Below are 13,655 nucleotides of genomic sequence, written 5' to 3' on the forward strand. Positions count from 1 at the left end.
ATAGGTGCAGGAGTAGGCCATTTGGCCCTTCGAGCCTGCACCGCCATTCAGTTATGATCATGGCTGATCACCCAACTCAGAACCCTGTACCAGCCTTCCCTCCATACCCCCTGATCCCCGTAGCCACAAGGGCCATATCTAACTCCCTCTTAAATATAGCCAATGAACTGGCCTCAACTGTTTCCTGTGCAGAGAATTCCACAGATTCACCACTCCCTGTGTGAAGAAGTTTTTCCTAATCTCAGTCCTAAAAAACTTCCCCTTTATCCTCAAGCTGTGACCCCTCGTTCTGGACTTCCCTAACATCGGGAACAATCTTCCTGCATCTAGCCTGTCCAATCCCTTTAGGATTTTATACGTTTCAATAAGATCCCCCCTCAATCTTCTAAATTCCAACGAGTATAAGCCTAGTCGATCCAGTCTTTCATCATATGAAAGTCCTGCCATCCCAGGAATCAATCTGGTGAACCTTCTTTGTACTCCCTCTATGGGAAGGATGTCTATCCTCAGATTAGGGGACCAAAACTTCACACAATACTCCAGGTGTGGTCTCACCAAGGCCTTGTACAACTGCAGTAGTACCTCCCTGCTCCTGTACTCGAATCCTCTCGCTATAAATGCCAGCATACCATTCGCCTTTTTCACCGCCTGCTGTACCTGCATGCCCACTTTCAATGACTGGTGTATAATGACACCCAGGTCTCGTTGCACCTCCCCTTTTCCTAATCGTCCACCATTCAGATAATAATCTGCTTTCCTGTTTTTGCCACCAAAGTGGATAACTTCACATTTATCCACATTAAATTGCATCTGCCATGAATTTGCCCACTCACCTAACCTATCCAAGTCACCCTGCATCCTCTTAGCATCCTCCTCACAGCTAACACTGCCTCCCAGGTTCGTGTCATCCGCAAACTTGGAGATGCTGCATTTAATTCCATCACCTAAGTCATTAATATATATTGTAAACAACTGGGATCCCAGCACTGAGGCTTGCGGTACCCCACTAGTCACTGCCTGCCATTCTGAAAAGGTCCCGTTTATTCCCACTCTTTGCTTCCTGTGTGCCAACCAATTTGCTATCCACATCAATACCTTACCCCCAATACCGTGTGCTTTAAGTTTGCACACTAATCTCCAGTGTGGGACCTTGTCAAAAGCCTTCTGAAAATCCAAATATACCACATCCACTGGTTCTCCCCTATCCACTCTACTAGTTACATCCTCAAAAAATTCTATGAGATTCGTCAGACATGATTTTCCTTTCACAAATCCATGCTGACTTTGTCCGATGATTTCACCGCTTTCCAAATGTGTTGTTATCACATCTTTGATAACTGACTCTAGCATTTTCCCCACCACCGATGTTAGGCTAACCGGGCTATAATTCCCCGGTTTCTCTCTCCCTCCTTTTTTAAAAAGCAGGGTTACATTAGCCACCCTCCAATCCTCAGGAACTAGTCCAGAAACTAAAGCGTTTTGAAAAATTATCACTAATGCATCCACTATTTCTTGGGCTACTTCCTTAAGCACTCTGGGATGCAGACCATCTGGCCCTGGGGATTTATCTGCCTTTAATCCCTTCAATTTACCTAACACCTCTTCCCGACTAACATGTATTTCCCTCAGTTCCTCCATCTCACTGGACCCTCTGTCCCCTACTATTTCCGGAAGATTATTTATGTCCTCCTTAGTGAAGACAGAACCAAAGTAGTTATTCAATTGGTCTGCCATGTCCTTGCTCCCCATAATCAATTCATCTGTAGGGGCCCTACATTTGTCTTAACCAATCTTTTTCTTTTCACATATCTATAAAAGCTTTTACAGTCAGTTTTTATGTTCCCTGCCAGTTTTCTCTCATAATCTTTTTTCCCCTTCCTAATTAAGCCCTTTGTCCTCCTCTGCTGGACTCTGAATTTCTCCCAGTCCTCAGGTGAGCCACTTTTTCTGGTTAATTTGTATGCTTCTTCTTTGGAATTGACGCTATCCCTAATTTCCCTTGTCAGCCACGGGTGCACTACCTTCCTTGATTTATTCTTTTGCCGAACTGGGATGAACAATTGTTGTAGTTCATCCATGTAATCTTTAAATGCTTGCCATTGCATATCCACCGTCAACCCTTTGTGTCATTCGCCAGTCTATCGTAGCTAATTCTCGTCTCATACCTGCAAAGTTACCCTTCTTTAAGTTCAGAACCTTTGTTTCTGAATTAACTATGTCACTCTCCACCTTAATGAAGAATTCCACCATATTATGGTCACTCTTACCCAAGGGGCCTCTCACAACAAGATTGCTAATTAACCCTTCCTCATTGCTCAATACCCAGTCTAGGATAGCCTGCTCTCTAGTTGGCTCCTCAACATGTTGGTTCAAAAAACCATCCCGCATACATTCCAAGAAATCCTCTTCCTCAGCACCCTTACCAATTTGGTTCACCCAATCTATATGTAGATTGAAGTCACCCATTATAACTGCTGTTTCTTTATTGCACACATTTCTAATTTCCTGTTTAATACCATCCCCAACCTCACTACTACTGTTAGGTGGCCTGTACACAACTCCCACCAGCGTTTTCTGCCCCTTAGTGTAATGCAGCTCTACGCATATCGATTCCACATCCTCCCGGCTAATGTCCTTCCTTTCTATTGCATTAATCTCCTCCCTAACCAGCAATGCTACCCCACCTCCTTTTCTTTCATGTCTATCCCTCCTGAATATTGAATATCCCTGAATGTTGAGCTCCCATCCTTGGCCACCCTGGAGCCATGTCTCTGTGATCCCAACTATATTATATTCATTAATAACAATCTGCACTTTCAATTCATCCACCTTATTACGAATGCTCCTTGCATTGACACACAAGGCCTTCAGGCGCGCTTTTACAACTTTCTTAGCCCTTATACAATTATGTTGAAAAGTGGCCCTTTTTGATGCTTGCCCTGGATTTGTCGGCCTGCCACTTTTACTTTTCTCCTTACTACTTTTTGCTTCTACCCTCACTTTACACCCCTCTGTCTCTCTGCACTGGTTCCCATCCCCCTGTTGTGAACTAACCTCCTCTCTCCTAGTCTCTTTAATTTGATTCCCACCCCCCAACCATTCTAGTTTAAAGTCACCTCAGCAGCCCTCGCAAATCTCCCCGCCAGGATATTGGTCCCCCTAGGATTCAAGTGTAACCCGTCCTTTTTGTACAGGTCACACCTATGCCAAAAGAGGTCCCAATAATCCAAAAACTTGAATCCCTGCCCCCTGTTCCAATCCCTCAGCCACGCATTTATCCTCCACCTCATTGCATTCCTACTCTCACTGTCGCGTGGCACAGGCAGTAATCCCGAGATTACTACCTTTGCGGTCCTTTTTCTCAACTCCCTATATTCTCCTTTCAGGACCTCTGCCCTTTCCCTACCTATGTCATTGGTACCTATATGTACCACGACCTCTGGCTCCTCACCCTCCCACTTCAGGGTATCTTGGACGCGACCAGAAATATCCCAGACCCTGGCACCAGGGACGCAAACTACCATCCGGATCTCCTGACTGCGTCCACAGAATCGCCTATCTGACCCCCTCACTATCGAGTCCCCTATTACAACTGCCCTCCTCTTCCTTTCCCTACCCTTCTGAGCTACAGGGCCGGACTCTGTGGCGAAGGCATGGCCACTGTCGCTTCTCCCAGGTAAGCTGTCCCCCCCAACAGTACCTGCGCGGTAAGTATGGCCTTCCGCATAATCATTTTTTTAAATACCTGCAGATTCGCCACTTTGTCAAGGAAAAATTTCCCTCTTTTCCTGATCTACCACCTGCCATGTTATGGGAAAAACTCACTCTTAGCTTTAACAATAAAGGGGTGATCTCTGAACTATACTCTCAGCTGATGTCTTTGGGAGTTCAAGATCTAAACAAAACTAAGAGTAGGTGGGAGGATGACCTCGGTATGGATCTGGCTGAGGAATACTGGGCAAAATTATTGAATAGGGTCCATTTCTCATCATCATGTGCTAGATTGGGGCTCATACAATTTAAAGTTTTACACAGGGTACATTTAAGTAAAGCCAGACTTGCAGACATACACCCTGGGACAGACGCTGGCTGTGACAGGTGCTCCTTCTCTCCGGCTAGTTTAGTACATGCATTTTGGTCATGCCCTCGGCTTGATGGCTAATGGGCACTGGTTTTTAAAATTATCAGTGAGGTTTTGGGGGTGAAACTGAGACCTTGCCTACTTATAGCTGTATTTGGTGTGGCAGATGATGATTTGGGTTTAAATGCAAGCCAGTCAGATACCATTGCATTTACATCGCTATTGGCCTGTAGGAGAATTTTGCTGGTTTGGAAATCTGCCACTCCCCCATCTGCTGCTGCTTGGTTAGAAGGTGTAATGTTTTTTCTGAAATTAGAAAAGATTAAATTCACTTTGAGGGGGGTCTGTGAAAAAGTTCTATTCGAAATAGGGACCTTTCTTATCATGTTTTAGGAGTCTTAAGGAATTGCCTACTAGTTGAGGGCATTTGATTGTACTTGGGAAGTTGCCTCCCATTTAACACGCTTATAATTTACCTCACAGGGTGGTTGATGAATTGTAAACCTGAGTGTATTTTGGATCATCTGACACGTTGCAGATGTGTGTGAGCCGTCGTCTTGAAGTAGTGTGGGGGTATGGTTGTGAAATGTTCGTATTTGTATTTGTGAATTGTTGTGTTGTAAATATATTAGCTGCCATGGTATGTTTGGGGACGGTGGGTGGGGGGAGGTTTGTTTGGGGGTACGATATAAAAGCAAAATGGAGGAAAATGTAATCCATTATATATTCTGTATTGTGTCATTCCTTCAATAAAAAAAGAAAATCAAAAATCAACAAATTTCACGACATATGTCCGTGATAACAGACTGATTCTGACTCTGATTCAGATTATGGATTCACTCTGTCCAAGCCATCTTAAGGGGGTCTTGGATCACCGGGGCAGTGTCAATGTTTATGTCAGGTTTCTGTATATTAACTACAGCCCAGCATCTAACACAATCATTCCTACAGGTCTGATGAAAAAGCTCCAACCCCTGGGGCTCAGTATCTCTCTCTGCAACTGGGTCGTCAACTTCCTCACTGGATTGGAAATAACAGTTCTGCCTCAGTGACAAACAACTGACGCATTTCATTAACGCGTGCTTAGCCAACTTCTCCACTCTCTCCAGACCCATCTATAAACTTACTGACAACACAACTATTGTTCACGGAATCTCAGATGGTGACGAGGAGGCGTACAGGAGTGAGGTTGAGTGGTGTTGCAGCAACAACTGTGCCCTTAACATCAGTAACTGATTTTGCACTTCAGAAAGGGTAAAATGAGGGAAAACAAAACAGTCCTTATAGAGGGCTCAATGTGGAAAGAGGGAGCAATTTCAAGTTCCTGGGTGTCAATATCTCTGAGGATCTATTGTGACGAAAAACCAGGTTATCAGAAAATTGATGCTCATGAGAGAGACAAGTGAGACAATGGAGAAACATTCAAAATGTTAATGAAAGAGGAGAGAGAGATAACAGAAAGAGACACTAGTCCAAGTATTGACAGACCGATTGCTTTGAACCTGAACTGTTTGAAGTTTGATGGACAGGTGATACCCCAGCAGGGGGATAAAAAGAACAGGTTCGCTAAGGCAAGACAGACACCACGAGATCGCGAGATAATGACACCTTGGAAAAGCGGTGTTCCCCCACAAGTTGGTAGGAGTTGGAGGTCTGGTCGGGGGAACCGACCATAGACACACAGGGTGAAAAGGGTACGATCGATGGGAACCTGGTGTGTGTGTCCGCCCTTGCCTGGGTGCCGGGTTCACCACGGAAGAACGGTCATATCCGGAACGGAGGGGTCACAGTCGGTGACCACAGAAGACATCAAAAGGGTTCGCCCGAAAGCTAACTGCGAAGAACAAAGGTCTGTCTGAATCAGATTTGCATATCATCCTCTCTCTCTCTCTCCAACAGCACAACAGCGATTACTGCGAACTGTACTAAGCTGAACTGAACTCCGCGTCACTTGAGACTGATCATTTTACCCCTAGACTGTGATAGAGCGTGATTGATTCCTATTATCCTAGTTCTGTGTACATGTGTGTTTTATCATTGCTAACCTGTTGCATTTACATCCTTACGATTAGAGTACTGTGTTACTTATTTCTTTAATAAAACTTTTTTAGATCCGGTAATCCAGACTCCAACTAAGTGGTCTATTTCTGCTGGTTTGGCAACCCAGTTACGGGGTACATAACACTATTCACGGCCCAACATATTGATGCATTTACAAAGCAGGCACGACAGCAGCTACATTTAGTTAGGAATTCAAGGAGATTTGGCATCTTGCCAAAGACAGGCAAATTTCTACAGATATAGCATGGACAGCATTCTATGGGGAGCACTGCACAGGATCAGAAAAAAAGCTTCAGAGAGTTGTAAACTCAGTCAGTCCATCATAGGCACCAGTCTCCATAGCATCCAGGACATCTTCAAGGCGCGATGCCTCAAAAAGGCAGCATCCATCATCAAGGACTCCCATTACCCAGGACATGCCCTGTTCTCATTGCTACCATCAGGAAGGAGGTACAGGAGCCTGACAGCACACCTCAACGATTCAGGAACAGCTTCTTTCCCTCTGCCATCAGATTTCTGAATGGACATTGAACCCATGAACACCATTTCCCTACTTTATATTTCTATTTTTGCACTACTTATTTAATTCAACTTTTTTAGTATATACGTATAGACTTCGTACTGAAATTTAGTTTTTATTATGCATTGCAATGTACTGCTTGTATAACAATTGCATGACAACAAATTTCATGACCAATACCAGTGATATTAAAGCTGATTTCAATTGTGTTTGCTTTATCAAAGAGATGCCAGTTTGATAGGATGTTTAATCTGTGTTCTGGGTAACTGGAGAAAATGTCACGAGCAAGTTTAAGGCCAGTTTAATAATTGCCCGCACTGTGACTCCTGCTCTGCACTACTGCCACAGAACAACAAATTTCACACTGTATTTTTGTGACCTTAAAGCCGATTCTGATCCTGTTAGAATTGTTAATGGGAATGGAGATTGAGTCCGGGGTTTAGTGTGGTGACAGTTTTGTTTTGTACAGTGATCCAACTCCACTGAATGAATTTTAGCTGATTTCCTCATCCTAGATCCTGGGATTATTGGATTATCCATAGTATCCTAGAGTTATATAGATTGGAAGCCCAAAATGTCAGTGATGACTCAGCAAGTTGCTGACCTGATGAATTGGGAATGAAAGGGTTAATGTAAAAGGACTGTTTGATGGCTCTGGGTCTGTACTCACTGGAGCTTAGAAGAATGAGGGTGCATCTAATTGAAACCTGTCAAATATTGAAAGTCCTAGATAGAGAGGACTTGAACAGTGCCCATAGAAAATATTCACACACCCACCCCTTAAAAGTTTTCATGTTGTATTGCTGTGTCAAAGTGAAAACATATCTCTACAAAGTGATCTGAGTTAATGACAACTACAAAACACAAAATAGTTGATTGGATAAGTATTCAACCCCTTTAATATGTCACACCAATTAATCACTGGTTCAGCCAATTGGTTTTAGAAATCATATAAATAGTTAAACAGAGATCACCATATGCAGTTAACGTTTCAATTGATTGTAGTAACTATACCCCTGTATCTGGAAGGTCCAACTGTTGGTCAGTCAGTATCCTGGTAAAAACTACACCATGAAGACAAAAGAGCACTCTAAGCAACTCCACAAAAGAGGTTATTGAAAAGCACAAGTCAGGAGATGGATATAGGAAAATTTCCAAATCACCGAATATCCTTGGAGTACAGTTAAGTCAATCATCAAGAAATAGAAGGAATAGAGCACAGCTGTAGATCTGCCTAGAGCAGACCATCTTCAAAAACTGAGTGACCGTGCAAGAAGGGGACTAGTGAGGGAGGCCACCAAGAGACCTATGACACTTCTGGAGGAGTCCCAAGCTGCAGTGGCTGAGATGGGAGAGACTGTGTATCCAACATCTGTTGCCGGGTGCGTCACCAAAGAGTGCCAAAGAGAAAGCCATTGTTGAAAAAACACCCACAGGAAATCTCGGCTAGAGTTTGCCAGAAGGCATTTGGGAGACTCTGAAGTGAGCTGGAAGAAGGTCCAATGGGCTGAAACCAAAATTGAGCATTTTAGTATCAGACTAAACGCTATGTTTGGCTTAAGTCAAACACCACACATCCTCAAAAACACACCATCCTTACTGTGAAGCATGGTGGTGGCTGCATCATGCTGTGGGGATGCTTCATTGCAGCAGACCCCGGAAGGCTTGTGAAGATAGAAAGGGAAATGAGTGCAGCAAAATACAGGGAAATCCTGGAGAAAAACCTGATGCAGTCTGCAAGCGAACTGTGACTTGGGAGAAGATTTTTTTTCCAGCAAGACAATCATCCCAAGCATAAAGCCAAAGCTACATTGGAGTGGCCAAGTTAGAGTCCAGACTTTAATCCAATTAGGAATTTTTGGTTGGACTTGAAAAGAGCTTTTCACTCATGATTCCCATGCAATCTGACAGAGCATGAGCAGTTTTGTAAAGAATAATGGGCAAAAATTGCAGCGTCAGATGTGCAAAGTTGATAGAGACCTATCCACACAGACTCAAGGCTGAAATTGCTGCCAATGGTGCATCTACCAAATACTGACTTTAAGAGGGTGAATTTTCTGTTTTATATTTGTAATTAATTTTGATCACTCCCATCATTCCCACAATCCTGTTTGAGAAGTTGCAGAACCTGGGCCTCTGTACCTCCCTCTGCAATTGGATCCTCAACTTCCTAACTGGAAGATCCCAGTCTGTGTAGATTGATGATAATATATCCTCCTCGCTGACGATCAACACTGGCACACCTCAGGCGTGTGTGCTTAGCCCACTGCTCTACTCTCTCTATACCCATGACTGACTGTGTGGCTAGGCATAGCTCAAATACCATCTACAAATTTGCTGACAATACAACCATTGTTGGTAGAATCTCAGGTGGTGACAAAAGGGCATACAGGAGTAAGATATGCCAACTAGTGGAATGGTGCTGCAGCAACAACCTGGCACTCAATGTCAGTAAGATAAAAGAGCTGAATGTGGACTTCAGGAAGGGTGGGATGAAGGAACACATACCAATCCTCATAGAGGGATCAGAAGTGGAGAGAGTGAGCAGCTTCAAGTTCCTGACTGTCAAGATCTCTGAGGATCTAACCTGGTCCCAACATATTGGTGTAGTCATAAAGAAGGCAAGACAGTGGCTATACTTTATTAGGAGTTTGAAGAAATTTGGCATGTCAACAAATACACTCAGAAACTCCTATAGTTGTACCGTGGAAAGCATTCTGACAGGCTGCATTGCTGTCTGTTATGGAGGGGCTACTGCACAGGACCGAAAGAAGCTACAGAAGGTTGTAAATCTTGGGCACTAGCCTACAAAGTACCCAGGACATCACTAGGGAGCGGCGTCTCAGAAAGGCAGCGTCCATTATTAAGGACCTCCAACCCCCAGGGCATGCCCTTTTCTCACTGTTACCATCAGGAAGGAAGTACAGAAGCCTGAAGGCACATACTCAGCGAGTCAGGAACAGCTTCTTCCTCTCTGCCATCCGAATCCTAAGTGGACATTGAAGCTTTGGAAACTACCTCACTTTTTATTAATATATAGTATTTCTGTTTTTGCACATTTTAAAAATCTATTCAATATACATAATTGTTTTCCTTGTTTATTTATTAATATTATTTTTTTATTTTATTTATTTATTTTTTTCTCTCTGCTAGATTATGTATTGCATTGAACTGCTCCTGCTAAGTTAACAAATTTCACATCACATACCGGTGATAATAAACCTGATTCTGATTGTGACTTTCATTTTGACATGAACTTTTTCTATTGATCAGTGTCTAAAAAGCCAAATTAAATCCTCTGTGTTTCAATGTTGTAAAACAATAAAACATGCAAACTTCTAAGAGGAGATGAATACTTTTTATAGGAACTGTATAGTCTAGGACCAAAGGGTACAGCCTCAGAATGCAAGGATGTCACTTTAGAACAGGGATGAGGAGGAATTTCTTCAGCCAGGGGGTGAAGAAATCTGTGGAAGTTGTTGCCACAGGCAGCTATGGAGACCAAGTCATTGGGTACATCTAAGGCGGAGAAGGGGTTGGATACTTACGCAATCAATTATTTTGTATTTTATATTTGTAGTTAATTCAGATTTCTTTTTAGAGATCTGTGTTCACTTTGACACGAAAGAGTCTTTTTCTGTTGATCAGTGTCAAAAAAGCCAAATTAAATCCACTTTTTATAGGAACTGTACAGTCTAGGACCAAAGAGCACAGAGTACAAGGATGTCCCTTTAGAAGATAGATGAGGAGGAATTTCTTTATCCTGAGAGTGGTGAATCTGTGGAATTTGTTGCCACAGTCAGCTGTGGAGGCCAAGTCACTGGGTATATTTAAAACAGGGGTTAATAGGTTCTTCATTAGTAAGAGTGTCAAAGGTTATGGCGGGAAGGCAAGAGAATGGAATTGAGAGGGATAATAAATCAGCCATGATGGAACAGCAGAGCAGACTCGATGGCTGAATGGTCTGATTCTGTTCCTGTGTCTTATGATATCATTGAAAGGCCTAGATAGATTACACGTGGAGAAGATATTACCCATTGTGGGAGAGTTTCTGATTCGATAACTTTCCCTTTCAGATGTCAGTTTGATAGAATGTTTAATCTGTGTTCTGGGTTACTGGAGAAAATGTTATCAGCATATTCAAGGTCAGATTAATAATTGCCCACAATGTGACTGCTGTCACTCTCTTCTAATGTTACAAAACAATAAGTTTCGCAATGTTTGTCAACGGCATTAAACCCGATTCTGATCCTCTTAGAACCGTTGATGGGAATGGAGATTGTATCAGGGGTTTAGTGCAGTGACAGTTTTGTTTCGTAAAGTGATCCAACTCCGCTGAATGAATTGGAGCTGATTTCCTCATCCTGGATACTGGGATTATTATGTTATCCATAGCAACCTAGAATTATACAGATTGGAAACCCAGCTTGACCATTCTGACTCAGCAAGTTGCCTACCCAAGGAACTAGAAATGAAAGGGTTAATGTACAAGGAGTGTTTGATGGCTGTGGGTCTGAATTTACTGTAATCTAGAAGAATGGGGTGGGGGGGGAATCTCATTGAAACCTCCCCAACATTGAGGACATCTCAAATAGGTGATGTCTCAAGAAGGTGCCATCATTCAACATCACCGTCACCATCCAAGATTTGCTTTGTTCTCATTACTACCATCAGGAAGGAAGTACAGGACCCTGAAGACACACACTCACTGCTTGAGGCACAGTTTCTTCCCTCTGCCATCAGATCTCTGAACAGACAATGAACCCATGAACACTACTTAACTGCTTTTTTCCCCTTTTTTTTGCTCTCTTTTTGGACTTCTGGTCTTAGACCCCCCTACCATAGGAAACATCTTCTCCACATCCACTCTGTTGACACCGTTCAACACTCCATAGACCAGAGGACACAGCCTCAGAATTGAGAGATGTCCATTTAGAATGGAGATGAGAAGGAATATCTTTAGTCAGAAGGTGGTGATCTATGGAATTCATTGCCATAGGTGGCAAAGATTACAGGGAGAAGGCAGAAGGATGGGGTTGAGAGGAGAAAATAAATCAGCTACAATGGAATGGCAGAGCAGATAGCCCGAATGGTTTAATTCTGTACCTACAGTATGGCTTATGGTCTAACCTTCTGTCCTGTGACCTGTAGCTTGAGGGGATATGGGGGGAGGGTTAGAGGGAGTGGGGGGTGGTGGGAGAGGGAGCCTGTCTGAGATACTGAAGGGCTGATTTGTGAACTGTAGTTTGACGGGGGGGGGGTGGTTGGGGGGACCGGTTGGACAGCCTGTCTGAGATACCGAAGTGCTGGTTTGTGAACTGTATGTTGATGGACTCCTGATTAACAGGCTCTTTGGTATTTCTGCTGCTCCTTGCATGGTGGAGTGGGGGGGGGGTGGAATCGATTCTTCTGCTGGTGCGAGTTGGGGGGGGATGGTTGATACTTTTGCTGCTGCTTGAGTGAAAGGAGTTGGAGCGTCTTTGGGGCTTGATGTTTCTATCATTCTATGGGGTTTCCCTGTTTTAGAACATAGAACATAGAATAGTACAGCACAGTACAGGCCCTTCGGCCCACAATATTGTGCCAACCCTCAAATCCTGCCTCTCGTATAACCCCCCACCTTAAATTCCTCCATATACCTGTCTAGTAGTCTCTTAAATTTCACTAGTGTATCTTCCTCCACCACTGACTCAGGCAGTGCATTCCACGCACCAACCACCACTCTCTGAGTTAAAAACCTTCCTCTAATATCTCCCTTGAACTTCCCACCCCTTACCTTAAAGCCATGTCCTCTTGTATTGAGCAGAGGTGCCCTGGGGAAGAGGCGCTGGCTATCCACTCTATCTATTCCTCTTAATATCTTGTATACCTCTATCACATGTCTCCTCTCATCCTCCTTCTCACCAAAGAGTAAAGCCCTAGCTCCCTTAACCTCTGATCATAATGCATACTCTCTAAACCAGGCAGTATCCTGGTAAATCTCCTCTGTACCCTTTCCAATGCCACATCCTTTCTGTAGTGAGGCGACCAGAACTGGACACAGTACTCCAAGTGTGGCCTAACCAGAGTTTTATAGAGCTGCATCATTACATCGCAATTCTTAAACTCTATCCCTCGACTTATGAAAGCTAACACCCCATAAGCTTTCTTAATTACCCTATCTACCTGTGAGGCAGCTTTCAGGGATCTGTGGACATGTACCCTGAGATCCCTCTGCTCCTCCACACTACCAAGAATCCTGCCATTTACTTTGTACTCTGCCTTGGAGTTTGTCCTTCCAAAGTATACCACCTCATACTTCTCTGGGTTGAACTCCATCTGCCACTTCTCAGCCCACTGCTGCATCCTATCAATGTCTCTCAGCAACCTTCAACAATCCTCTACACTATCTACAACACCACCAACCTTTGTGTCGTCTGCAAACTTGCCAACCCACCCTTCTACCCCCACATCCAGGTCATTAATAAAAATCACGAAAAGTAGAGGTCCTAGAACCGATCCTTGTAGGACACCACTAGGCACAACCCTCCAATCCGAATGTACTCCCTCCACCATGACCCTCTGCCTTCTGTAGGCAAGCCAATTCTGAATCCACCTAGCCAAACTTCCCTGGATCCCATGCCTTCTGACTTTCTGAATAAGCCTACTGTGTGGAACTTTGTCAAATGCCTTACTAAAATCCATATAGATCACATCCACTGTACTACCCTCATCTATATGCCTGGTCACCTCCTCAAGGAACTCTATCAGGCTAGTTAGACACGATTTGCCCTTCACAAAGCAATGCTGACTGCCCCTGATCAGACCAGGTTGTGTGCTGTATTCATTCTCTGATATTAAATTTACCTTTGAACCAGAGAAACAGTGAAATGTAGATATGATTTGACTATTTGTCTATGATGTCTAAGCCCATCATTAAAATGACAGGATCCACCTGTTCAAAATTTACTCACTCTCAACACAAACTGAACTTCATTATCTTCACGAAATTCA

The sequence above is a fragment of the Mobula birostris genome, chromosome 12 (genome assembly GCF_030028105.1).
Source record: "Mobula birostris isolate sMobBir1 chromosome 12, sMobBir1.hap1, whole genome shotgun sequence".
Taxonomy (NCBI): domain Eukaryota; kingdom Metazoa; phylum Chordata; class Chondrichthyes; order Myliobatiformes; family Myliobatidae; genus Mobula; species Mobula birostris.